We start from the raw sequence: 14,325 nt of genomic DNA on the forward strand, positions 1-14,325 counted from the left end.
ATGCTTTCTATACTTCCCCTCCCTATTCAACTATTTATTCTGAATGGACAGTTGAGCTGACCCCAATCACAATGTCACACCTCTACACAATTTTAATTTTAATTTTAATTTTAATTTTTTTCTACAAAATATTTTGATATTAAATTTGAACTTTCACTCCTCTCTTAAATCTCTTAAATCGCACTTCTAAAAAGTATAAAAAAATATTCTCAATAAAAAAGATGACCAAAATTCTTTCGGGATATTTTGGTTATTGTAATTTATTGAAGATATTTTTTTAATATTGCTTTCAAGTGCTCCATTGCAATGATGGTACAACTAAAACTAAAATACTCTGAGGCATTGCAATGATGCTACAACTAAAACTAAAATACCCTGGGGCATCGGTCAGTGGCTCATTTCATCCAAATTGAACGGTTGGATGGGAGGAAATATATAACATACTTCTAGTAGAAGAAGTATAAAAACTCACTTAATCCAAATTGAACAACTGGATGGGAGGAACTATATAACATACATCTAGTAGAGGAAGTATAAAAACCTTTCCTAGAATTATGTATTTTTTGTCCCCCTTATTGATACGGTAGAAATAGTATACTATTTCGTTCTTTTATTTGATGGCTTTGGGGTTTTGTTTGGTGTTTTTTTTGCCCCCCCTTATTGATACGGTAAACATAGTAAACTATTCCATTCTTTCATTTGATGTCTTTGGGCTTTTTTTGTTTATGTTTGAATTGTTTCTTTCTACCATAGGAAATTTTGAAAAACAAAATAGCGAAGATTTATATACGGTCTAGAAAACATTTTTGGTATTACAAAATGGACCATCTTTTATGCAATGTTACACAGAGATCCTGACTTTTGTGATTTACTTTTATTCTCCAATTTTGCACTCATTGGACCACATTTTTTTTTTTTTTTTTTTTTTTTTTTGTGGTTTTTTGGGCTATTAGTTTCCCTTGATAGCGTAATCAGATATTGGAAGCATAGGATGACCCATAGTTGATTATAGCTAATAGACCAGTCCAATGTTCCCAGCATTAGACTATTATTTCATCCTAGTTTTGATTATTTTGGTTTAAAACTTCAAATAAGTAAAAAATCATACTATAATCACTTAACTCCTATTCATGTCGATTTATCAGTGTAACTAATAGGACCACCTGATCCATCCACTCTATATCATTTTAGGTAGGTTCCACCTTTTCTCTATTGTCACTGCAGAAAATCTTCCTTGAAAAATTTTCTTATGCAGTTCATTAAAACTAAAAAATCACTAATATATGATTCATGTATGGGGTAATGATCTTATTAAATTTCTTATAATGAGAAATTTATGGTTAACAATGATGTAATATTCCACGGATTCTTTGACAATGGAAGCACAATTTGACCCATTTTAGGGGGATATTTTTCCCATTTTTGTGTTTTTGAGAGTTATACAAATTTTTGGTTTGCCTTATATAGTTGGTCCTACTTTGTTGAGCTTTTGGTGCATGGACAAATTTCAATATTGAATATCTTAATGTATATCTTTGAAATATAGAATTATTAAACCAGAGATTATATCTTTGAAGCCAAACATAATTTTACCAATTACCGTGGCCCTAAGCAGCGACCTTTCATTTGTCTAATGGACCTTTTTTTTTGTGTTGCATTATGGTATGTGATTATCAACACTTAATCTAATTAATCAAGCCCAAATATTTAATGTTTTTCACTGATAGAGGTAGATATCTCATTCTTCCATACAATGTAGAATATCAAGTTATTAGCATTTGATTTCTAATATTTCAGAGAGATTAAACCAGCAATGGTTAAGATACAATGTTTAAAAATGACTGACTATGTGCAATACACTAAAAAAACAAACATATTGGAAGAATTAGTCAATCAAGTTATAGAAGCATTCAATTGCTATTATGATCTATGCATTAAATAAATTCTTACACGGTAAGAACAATAATAAAGAGGGAGCTAAGAACAATAATAAAGAGGGAGCTGAGTTACATGGGAAAACTGTTCCCAATGCCTATAGGCGAAAATGAGCAGTAATTTTGTCTATCTTCATCACCATCCAAATTTCATCGCATGGTCACAGTTGTCCGGTATTATTTCAATTTTAATTTTTTTTTTTACAAATCCAAATTACTTGAAATTTGGATTGTGTGTATATCTTAGTGAGATGTACCGAGGGGCCATTTTATGGGAATTTATAGCTGGAAAGGAATATGATGACTTTTGAGGGAAGTATCCCAGACTTTGAGGTTATTTTTTTTTATTTTTATTTTTGGAGAAGTTCAAAGATCTTATTAAAAGTTCAAAGGGGTTACAGGGAAATTATGGAAATACAACATCAGAAACCGCTAAGTTGGTTAGGGATGTGCCATTCTTCGATAGAGTATACGGAAATTATGGAAATACAACATCAGAAACCACTGAGTTGGTTAGGGATGTGCCATTCTTCGATAGAGTATCTATCAAAACATTGGCCTCCCGATACACATGAGCAAAGGAAAAAGAAAAGGAAAGATAGAAAAAACTTGAAGCAAGAAGGAACGCAATTCCCAAAGAACCTTCTTCTCCCTCTTACACCAGTTGATAACATTTAAAGAGTCCCCTTCCTCAATACAAATTGTCCCAATGTGTTTCCCACCGAAGAGCTTAAGACCCTGAAGAAGAGCAAAGAACTCAGCATAATTTGCAGATTTGTCCCCCGAAAGACCTGCATAAGTGAACATAATTTTGCCTTCCCAATCCCTCACAACACCTCCAAAACCCGCTGAGCCCAGATTCCCTAAGGTGCTACCATCAAAATTCAACTTAAAAGTTCCCCTAGGAGGTGAAGACCGTAAGCTTCTTGGCTTACAGTTGCGGACCCCTAAATGTAGGAGGTTAAAAAAATTACACCTCATATCAGTTTCAACAATATCTTTCCCCATTTTCGAGATCGATAAATACATCCATATAGCATGAAGAATTTTATCCAAGATTCTAATAGGAGGCAAACAAATAGTTTGGAGGTTATTAAGAGCAAGATCATGCATAAAGTTTGGATATGGTTTGAAATCACTTAAGGAAGGTAGAGGAACTTCTAAGTTAGAGATCCCTTTGAATATGCATTATCTCATTAATCTGAATGTGGTTAACATAAGGCTGAAAGGAAGGTGGGTGTCTCTAATGGCTAGTTGTTTTCAATTAAACTTTGATGGTAGCTTTTAGGGAATCCAGGATTGATCGGTATTGGAGGAGCTCTTCATTAAAGTGTGATCTTTTGCTTTGTTCGTCCATGTTGATGTGTCTCAACAAATCACGTTGAATTGACGACACTTGTACAAAGACTTCAATTGATAGTGGACAAATTTGGTGGGGTTTTTTAAAGATCGAAGTTGACTCCCAAAAATATAATTACTTGCTGTAAAAGGAAGTGACGCCACCATGGAAATTGCGATCCATGTGATTACAGGTTATGGATCGTGCTAGAGGTCTCCTTAAAACATGGCTAACGATATGGCAGATGGATTAGCTAAGCTTGGGCTTCTATTTTGTATTTATAAGTTTCTGATTCTTTGTTTATTTGAAGAGCTGTAACCTTTGATTGAGATTAATAAAATTATGTACTCTTGTTATTAAATAAAGAAAAATGAACACCCACACTTAATCATAATGAATAGGTGCATGCTTCTATGGCCAAACGTGGCGGACAAAATAAATTCTTCCATGTTCACCCTGGAGGGGTGGGAAAAGGGTCGGTTCGACCCGTGGACCCACTGGTTGGCCCGATTAGATCCAAGTCTAGCCTCATAAAATGGACCCGACGAGTTGGGGAAGGATCTATTTGACCTTGACAAGAACTAGGTTTGGTTCGGAGCTTATGCCCTATGAATCAAGTACAATCTAACCAGAGTTACTCGGTATATATAGGATATTTTAAAATGGAAAAAGTTTATATAAAGATGCAACCTTATAATGTAGAACTACGGATGCACCTCAAAAATCTGATGGAAAAGGTAGTTTTAATGTTGAAAAACCCCTTGATTGATCATCTCGACATCGAGATCTATGACCATGAAAAATAAAAAGATTTTAAGTTTAAAAAATAGTGCATTTTACAACATATTTTCTTCACCATCCATTTTCAAGATTTTCATATGCTTATAGATCTACTTGATTTTAACCATTTTTGAAATTTAAAATTTTATAATTAGATATAAAAATAGATTTTGAGATAATCCTAACAACATTTTACATCAAAATTATATACCATGACAAAATTTGAAGGTCCATCTAACCTCTACAGCTACGGATGCATTCATATGCCAACTGTACCCTTTTAAAATATGTATATAAACTTTATATTATATAAATAACCAATTTTTTTATTATTCTACTTCTAGATTCATACTAGATGCAACCTGAGAAGTCAAGTCCAGGTCCAAATCACTTGGACTTAGACTCCAACCCAGGACTAACATACACTTAGTCGGGTTGGGCCCTAGTTAGGATCGACCCAAATCCCTCCCAATCGTTTACAACCCTATCACCAATTGCCTGTATCAATCCTTGAAGGCCACTTAATAATGCGCAGTTCTTGAATAGTCCTTCAATTTATGGGACAATTGTCCGTTAAATTGAATTACTATTTAAATGATGGTGGTGCATAGGACCATAACCCACAAAACTTTTAATTTTTTTATTGCGAGTTTTGGGCTCCGCATTTTCCAAAGATATAATTTTTTTTGACAAGATGACCGAATTTAACCTTTTCTTCACAACAATGGTTTCAATGTCCTGTATCATCGTCATCATCTGAGCTTTATAAAAACTATTCAAACTCTTTGAAGTGGACGAACCCATTTGTAACATTAAAAATTACAAATTCGGTTCAATACATCAAGTATCAAACAAGAGACTAATTGGTGATAATAGAAATCCAATGAGCACAAAATATAAAAATTATGGGACTATGTTTGGTTCAAAAAAATAAAATGGATAACTATGATAATTTCCCATATACATAATTACAGATTTCTATTATATATTTTATAAAAATGTATACAATGAGACCCATTATTTTTATTACAAGATTGTATGAATTCCTACTCAATAGATGTCAAATTGGATGATTTGGCTTAGTCACGAAGTTGAAGATTTTTTATTTTTTTTTAAACTTAAAGTCTTTTAAATGACACTCTTACCATTGCCAATTTGAAATCAAGAGAAGAGTGATTATGTCGTCTTTATGCAAAAAATAAATGGTCTCTTTGATTACTTTTCTATATTTTATTCTATTATATTTTTATTTCATGGGGTTGGTTCTAGATCTGCGTCTGGTCCCCCATGTTAATATTGGGTTGGGTCCTAGTGAGGTCCGATGCGACTTGTGTACGCCTATGTTAAATGAAATTTATCAAAATACACTTGAACTGTCTTTATTTCACTTAAGGTGTGATAAATTTTAAAACTCGTTTTGATGTGTCATTTGTCAAGCGATTTAAAATTAAAGAATGATGGGCAATTTGTAATAAGATAAATAAAAAAGAATAAGATGTTAAATAGTTCAAATGTGAGGAATAATTTGGTAAATTTCCCAAATAAGGACAAGATGCAATTCCTTGCGTGCCATACATGGTTTATCAACAATCTTTTACCATGCAAGCTGGTTCTCTTCTAGTGTATAGAAGTCCCCCTTCTCTTATAGTTGATTAAACAATATGAGTTTATTTTTCCAAAACCTTATTTCATTAACACTTTCTTTTATTTTTCTTTTTCAGTGATATGATTGGAGACCTAATTGAATGGCACATTTAGGGAAAAATATGGAGTAAGTTCAAGTCAATTTGCATATCATACGAGGTGGTTTCACTGCATACAAGTTTGTTATCTTTTTCGAAATAAAGAGGAAAAAAAAAAAAATGTAGTTCATACGATGTGAAATTGTCTGTGGGAATAGGATGGCCTACTATTAGCAATTCTCTTTTATCTTATGGATAATTTCATTAATGAAATAATGGTCAAATAAAAAAGAAAGAAAATAATATGAATGAAAAATTAGGTAAAAGGGACAAATATTTTAGGGGCGCGGTTTGTATAAGACTGAGGCCCTAAACAATCAAAGTAAGGCACGCCTTCAAATAGTGTTGAAAGATATATTTTTTAGTACTGAAAATCTTTGTGATGACCTGAAAATTATTTTCATCTATAATTATAATATTTAAAAATAGTATAGATCGAGTAGATCTACTTGAAAATCTTAAAATGTACGGCCCAAAAAATGCATTACAAGGCGCACTATTTCCAATTCTCAAAATCTATTTTTTCTTATGTCCAAACATATTGAGATTGAGATGATCGACTTAAGGATTTTTTGGCATCGAAACAATCTCTCTAGTGAATTTTGAGCTGTCTTTAATTTGATTATTTATGGCCTCACCCTTATATAAACTTTTTCTATTATTTTATACCTCATAACTGTGTTCTCTTTAATTTGATACGGTGCTTCTATTTGATTCATTCGCTTTCATTTCTGAAATTCTACCTTATTTTCAGGTTAATGATATGAATGGAATATTAGGTTAGCGGAACACATTTAGGTGCCCATCTTATCCTATTGAAGCCTTATACTATAGGAGTAAAGTGCACCTCTGAACTTTGCCCCAAGATGTAGTTTGCGTAGAAAACTTTGTGATGACCTGAAAATCGACTTTCAACCCTAATTATAAAATTTAAAATTTAAAAAATAGTGTAGATTATATAAGTCCTACAAACACTTGGAAATCTTGAAAATAGAAGGTCAAGATAAATTATTACAAGTTACATCATTTTTATGACTTGAAATCTTTTTTTTTGTGTGATATCCATATATCTTAAGGTCGATAATATCAATTTGAGAATTTTCAAAAATCAAAACACTTTTCTTAGTGGTTTTTTGAGGTGCGCCTTACTTTTTAAAACATAAAAACCTTTATTTAAAGGAAAAAGTTTATAGAGAGCCAAAGCTCTAAACAATCAACTTAGAGCCCACCTCAAAAATTTCACTAGATGAGGTTGTTTTGATGCCCAAATACTCTCAAGTTGATCATCTCGACATCAAGATACATGGACAAGAGAAAAAAATGGATTTCAAGTTTTGAAAATAGTGCATCCTGTAACGCATTTTTGGACCGTCAATTTTCAAGATTTTCAAAGATCTGTTCAATCTACACTGTTATTGAAACTTCAAATTTTATAATTAAAGATAAAAATATATTTTAAATCTATCACAAAGATTTCCAGTATTGAAACCTCATTTCTCGATACTATTTGAAGGTGCGCTTTACTTTGATTGTTTAGAGCCTCAGATCTATACAAACCGCACCCCAAACCATTTCCTCTGTGTAATATAGTGATTTTATAGTTCTGATACATTGGCTAAAGTAAAAAAGCCCCTTAAACATGTGCTAATAATCACCATAACTGAAAAAGGAAACCACTCCAAATGGACGTCTCTCCTTAAAGATTGTGATGTTAGTTTGGGCATAGTTAACGAACTGCCAAGTGAGGCAGAATGGTTGAGAAGCCCGGGTCATGCGTGTGAGATGGGCCCCAAACATGTATAAAAGGGCCTCCATGCACCCTATCCATATCACCAATTATATCTCTCCTCCTTTTCTCATTCTTTTACTCAAAGTTGAAAGAATTTCTCTGAGAAGTTTGAAGATTTGATGTTTTCATGCTTTGTTGAGTAACAGGTTCAAGAAAGTTGTGGAAAAATATGGAAACGATCATGATACCGTGATGCATACTTGAAAGTGAATGCAATTTTTTCAGAAGGTCGGCCTGTTCTCATTCTTCCCCTTATCCAACCGTCCATTCTTGATGGAGGGTTAAGATTGCCCCAATCACAATGTCACGTTTCTACACTATTTTGCTTTTAATGTTTTTTCTATAAACTATCTTGCCAACAAATTTTGTATGTCCAATCTTTTATTAAATACGCACTAGCAAAAAATATAAAAAAAATCTTTTCAATAAAATAAAATGACCAAAATACCATTAAAAATTTCAAGGGGTATTTTGGGCATTATATTTTATTAAAAACTTATTTTTAATATTGTTTTTATAGGTGAGCCCCAATGAGAAGATGACACGTACCAAATTTCATATTCATATAATTTGTGTAAAAAAAAATAAAAAATAAAATACTTTGAGACATTGGATTTAAGATCAAACGATGATTGACTGTCTTGATCAAAATTGGACTGCTGAATGGTTGGAAAAGTATATATCTTCTATGCTGTAGAAGAAGTATAGAAACATTTCTCATTAGAGATTACATATCCTTAAAAATTATGTCTAAAAATCCGTCTCAAAAATAGACTTTTAAGAAAGTGACTCATTTTTACATGGGCTCGCAAAAACCGTATCCTTTAAAATGGACCTATTCTAGGATATTGTTGTTTTGCCAGATGATCGTGACGAGCATGCTCATGTAGAAGCATAGTGTGCATTAATTCCCTGGAGCAAAAGAGATATTTTTAAGTATTTTTATACGAAAATTTGAGATCTACATGAGAATCATTAGATGGTTACTTTTAAAAGAAATTAAATTTGGAGTTCCTCATCACTCTTGCTCTCCAAAAGTTTGAATTCTTCTGTATTTGAGGTTGGTCTCTAGGCTCAAGAGGTCATGTCCCCAAAATTCAAGGTCTTAAAAATACTCATAGTATGAGTTCTACCTGAGACCAAATGGACAATAAGCTCCTCCAGGACCAGCATATCTTTTACATGTACAACAATTTCCATCGGGAGCAAACTGTATATTAACTCGCTCGAGCAAAAGCCATTAAAGTCGGGCAAATATATGAGCGATTTAAATTGAAGATCGAGTAAAAGAGTAAATTTCGAGGAATATGGGGATTCCATCCACCAAAAGGTTCCAAGGCATTGTTGTAAGATTATGTCTTTTGCCTTAAAAGGTTTTTATTTGTTAGACTAAATATGGGTTGGTTTCTTAACATGATTGGGGTTAACATATTCTATGACATTCCTTTCATTTTCATTTTGTAAGTAAATTGGCATGGCTTCCATTTTGTAAGTAAATTGGCAGCACGCTGTCCCTCTAGATGGCCGGTCGATGCTCCCGACTTTCGGCGTGAAGTGGCGGTGGACTTGGTGTCCGAGTCCCACGCCCATGCGCTTGGGTCGAAGTACACCTTAGCTTTTGACATTTGAGAATGTTGTTTAATGTTGAAAAAAAAATGAGAAAGATATTTAATCCCATAAATAGTGCATCTTGCTACATATTATCTAGACAGTCCATTTTCAAGATTTTCATGTGTTTATAGATCTACCTGATTTTAACCATTTTTAAGTTTAAAATTTTATAATTAGATACAAAAATACCTTTCAGATAATCCTAAAAACTCTATATAACAAAATTACATGTTTTAATAAAATTTAGAGCTACCGCTTAATTGGATTATTTAAGGTTGCGACTTAATAGAATGTCTTAACCCCTTCCATCACCGTCTAATACCTAACCTTAAACAATCCCCCCCTCCATCCCAGCGACAGCGACTAGTTACACAAAAAATTACATGTTATGATAAAACAACTGGTTGTCGCTGTCTTCACCCTTCCATCACTGTCCAGTAGCTGGGATGGACAATGAGTTGGAAGGTGATGGGGGAATGCTAGTCCCACAAAACAAGTCATTAATCTGGAGGTCTTATCCCCTTCCATCACCGTCCAGTCGCTGGGATGGACAGTAATGACCCCTGTTAACAATATTGTTCCAAATGTTACAAAATAAAAATGAAAAAAAAGAAAGACGAGCATTAGATTATTACTAGGGAAAATTACAAAAAACTCCTCAAAAGATATTATCTAGACAACTTACCCCCATCGAAACCTTTTCTCTCATTTTTTTTCCCACAATAAGCTTTCTATGCAAAATTCCCCCAAAATTAAAAGCACTTTTTTTAGATGAAAATGCCGTTCCATTTGCCACAGGCAATATTAATTCAGTAACATCAGCATGATATTATTTGTGAACTGCAACCAAAAGAACAAAAAGTTAAATAGTTCCCACCAGAACTAGCACAATCTTCTCTTTCATGCTTTATTTGAAGTTTGTGATAACACCTTGTCATATGCATGGAAGGATTTAATCAATAAACATAACTTCTTTCTTGGTAGATATAATCTTAACTATCGCTAATAATGGAAATCACTTGGACCACCAAGTAGTAGCTCATCAATTTGTGTTTCCATCTCATTAATGTATATCCTCTCTTCCACTGCCTGCTAATCCTTCATAATGTCCAACGTTTAGGGCACGTTTGACGATTGGAACTTAAGTGAGAGGGCATCCCAACTTCCAACCCACTCTTGTACTTCTAAGTTCAGTTAGATTGTATTTTAAGGTGTGAGAAGTCCTTATCCCTCAACAATGGTGATCGTGGCCCTGCAACCCTCCCTATGGAGAACGAAGCTTCAGGAGCGTGGATCACACACCGCAAGAATATATAAATATATATATATATATATATTTTTTCCATCAATTCACGCACTCACATCATCCTTCTTATTTTGTTTTCCCTCTCTTGCCTCTCCAACGTCACCCTATGTCCCTCTTTTTCAATGCCTCTCATTGAAGATCATTCTCCTCACTCGAGGGTTTCGAGGGTTTCTTGCCTTCATCATCCAATATTCCATATTTTTGTTTATGTTCTGCCTTTTTAGGAGCGCGTCTAGTATTTCAGTTTTGTCTTTTTTTCTATATAACATATTGAGATCAAATTTTTGTGTTTTTTATTACCATAAAGCATCTTTAAAAAATAATTAAACTAAGATAAAATGACCTAAATATATGTACAAACTGTAGGGGCATTTTAGTTATTTTAGTTTTTTATTTATTTAGAGTTGTAAATTTTATATTTTCTATAAGTGTGGATTGGTGAGAAGCATAGACATTCAAAATTTGAGATTAATTTTATAAATAAAAAAATAAAATCAAAATATCCAAAAAAAGTGGGTTGTGAGTGTAACATATGAAATAGTGAGGGCAATATTTAAAGAGGAAAATTTATCTAAGGTTGGTGCACAGCTAAACTACGTAGAAAAAGAGTGTTATGAAATTGAAAAACCTTTTAATTGATCATTTTCATCGTTAAAGCCTTATCAGTGGTAAACATTTGCCTAATGTTTTGAAAGAGCTAAAATTTTCTAAATGACTATGGAGACTCGGCCCAGCTGCAGTTGGAATCATGTTCAATATTGGCTCTTGGTGCAGACAACATCCTAGGTGTAGGGGAGATCGGAACAAGAGGTCACGCCTTGAAGATGCCCGTCCTAAACGTTTGGCTGCAGACGCCGCAACAAACACACCATTGCAATCTCTGTTTACACCATCAACTCTTATTAGACCTGGGTTCTGCAAAGAAGCCTCCCTAATTAATCATAACCTGAGTCCGAATTTTCAATTGTAGGCTTTCAAATAAACTATAGCACAAGAATGGCCGAAGTTGTAAAGGTGAGTAGGTGCCATAACGTTTAGAGTTCTATTTCTATCGACTTCTAGAGTTAAACATTATTATTTTGTCAAAAATAATAATAACTACTATAGGTTGTGATTTTGTGCTCATGCTTACTGTAACAGGTATGCTAATGAGAAAAAATAACTGCAAGGAATCCATTAATCCCTAGGAAATTAGAATGTAACATGCAAACAAAGGAGCAATCATATGAGTCAAATATTTGATAAGTAATTTCTAATTTTGCCCCTTCATCAAAATTAAAGTAGTTTTTTAAAAAACACTTATGTGATAAACCAGAACTTTCAAATACCAATATTGCTCTTTAAACACTTCACAAGACATTCACTTACATAGATTCCAATGTTTCGCGAGTGAATTGTTTAATGAGATGGCGTGAAAACATACAAATTTCATATAAGTGTTTAAAGTGAAATATTGGTATTTGAAATCACCGTTATCTTTTGAAAATTAAACGCCATCGACATAGTGGAATTCAAACGTTTAACATGGTGATTTAGGGAGTTATTAGTGTTTGAAAATACCAATACTGGTAATTCATTTAGTGGAATACTATTATTTGAAAATCCCAAGACTCTAATAATCTATTTAGTGAGATATTGGTGTCAAAAAATACCAATATATTTAGACAGACGTAATAATAGCAACTGCATATATTTGCACCATTCATTATCAGAATTGAAGGTGGATACATGCAACACACAAAGTCCATTGTGGTGCACCATATAGCTAAATGCGCATCTTGAGTATTAGTGTTTTAAAACCTGGCAATTTCCAATTCAAATTGTTGATTTGGGTGGAAATTAGTCGGAATGAAACTAGTTTTTGGGATAGTATGGGTTCAGGCCTAACTTCCCCTAAATCCCTTATATATTATTTTTTAATAGTTTATTTTGGTGTAATTTGGTCATATGTACACACACTTCAAATTTTAGATAAATATGATTAGTACAATAATTATAAAAATTCAAATACTACCGGACAACTGTGACAATGTGATTAACTTTGGACGCTGATGAGGTATTAGTGAAGTACTGTAGAACTTCACTTATAGGCGTTTTGTAGTGTCTTCCTATATAATGCCAAGGCTCTAAACAATCAAATTAGAACCTACCTAAAAAATTTCACTAGAAGAGGTTGTTTTGATGCTCAAATATCTTCAAATTGATTTATCTCAACATCAAGATGCACGGACATAAGAAAAAATTGAATTTCAAATGTTGGAAATAGTGTATTTTGTAACACATTTTTAAACTATCATTTTCAAGATTTTCATAGGTCTGTCGATCTACACCATTTTTTAAAATTTAAAATTTATAAATAAAGGTGAAAATATATTTTAAGGCTATCACAAAGATTTCCAGTATTAAAATAACATTTCTCGACACTATTTGAAGGTAGGCTCTAATTTGATTGTTTTAGAGCCTAGACTCTATATAAACCGCACCCAAAAAAAAAAAAAATTTATATATATATATATATATATATATATATATATATATATATATATATATATATATATATGAGCAATGATTTAATGCAATGGTTGTATCATAGTATAATGCAACGACACTTCTAGAAAACCATGTTTGTGGTATTTGTATGACCTCAAATTTTGCACACACTCTCTCTTTATCTCAATAATCAATCTCCAAAAAACAAAGAGTTCAATTTGGACCCTAGATATGTTCAAAATGAGTCACCTCCAAAAACAAATCTAGACCATTCATTTTGTGAATTTCAAGATCTTAGCCTTTATAGACTCAAAATCATTTTTTTTTTTTAGCATTGTTCATCCAATGATAATAAAATAATCCAAAAAAATTGGAAATGAAGAAATCCTTCTAAGGCCTAGATCTAAGCATCTTACCAAAATGAACAGCCTATGTTAATTGGGATAAAACAGTACTTTCTAGGTTGTGTTTTGAATTTTTTCTTTTTTGTGATTGTTCATTAGAATGAAAAGAGTGTATATTTCAAAAGTTGGATAAAACAAATGGCCATAAGATGATTTTTTAAGGTTGTTGCATCATATTACTATACAACAGTTGCATGAAATCATTGTATACATATATATATATATAGAAAAAGTCTTCCCAACGCCTATAGGTGAAAATGAACAGTGATTTCGCCTACCCTCATCACCATCCAAAGTTCATCGTACGGTCACGATTGTCTGGTAGTGTTTCATTTTTCACATTTTTCTACAAATCAGAATGACCTGAAATTTAGAGTGTATGTACATATTAGTGGGGCGCACCAAATAAAAATATAAAAATAATAATTCGTAAAAACAATATTGATGAAAATACCCCCGAAATATTTTGAGGGTATTTTGGTCAAATATCTGTATGTAAAATATTTTTTTGATATTTTATGTATATTTAAATATTGTGATAAAAACATATACCAAATTTTAAGTCATTTCGATCTGTAGAAAAAAAATAAAAAATAAAACACTACCAGATAATCGTGACCGTGTGATGAACTTTGGAAAGTGATGAGGGTAGATGAAATCACTGTTCATTTTCACTTATAGGCGTTTTGTAGTATCTTCCATATATATATGTATACAAGAAAAGTTTTAATAAGGTTGCAACCTTAAAATGTTGAATCACAGATGCATCTGAAAAATATATTGAAAATGTTGTTTTAATATTGGCAAAAACCTTTAATCGATCATCTCGACATCGAGATATATGAATATGAAAAAAAAATGTGGTTGAGTCTCGAAAATAGTGCATCTTGCAACATATTATCTAGACCGTCAATTTTCAAGATTTTCATA

This window comes from Amborella trichopoda, chromosome 6 (genome assembly GCF_054954075.1).
Source record: "Amborella trichopoda isolate Santa Cruz 75 chromosome 6, AtrichopodaSantaCruz75HAP2 v2.0, whole genome shotgun sequence".
Lineage (NCBI taxonomy): Eukaryota > Viridiplantae > Streptophyta > Magnoliopsida > Amborellales > Amborellaceae > Amborella > Amborella trichopoda.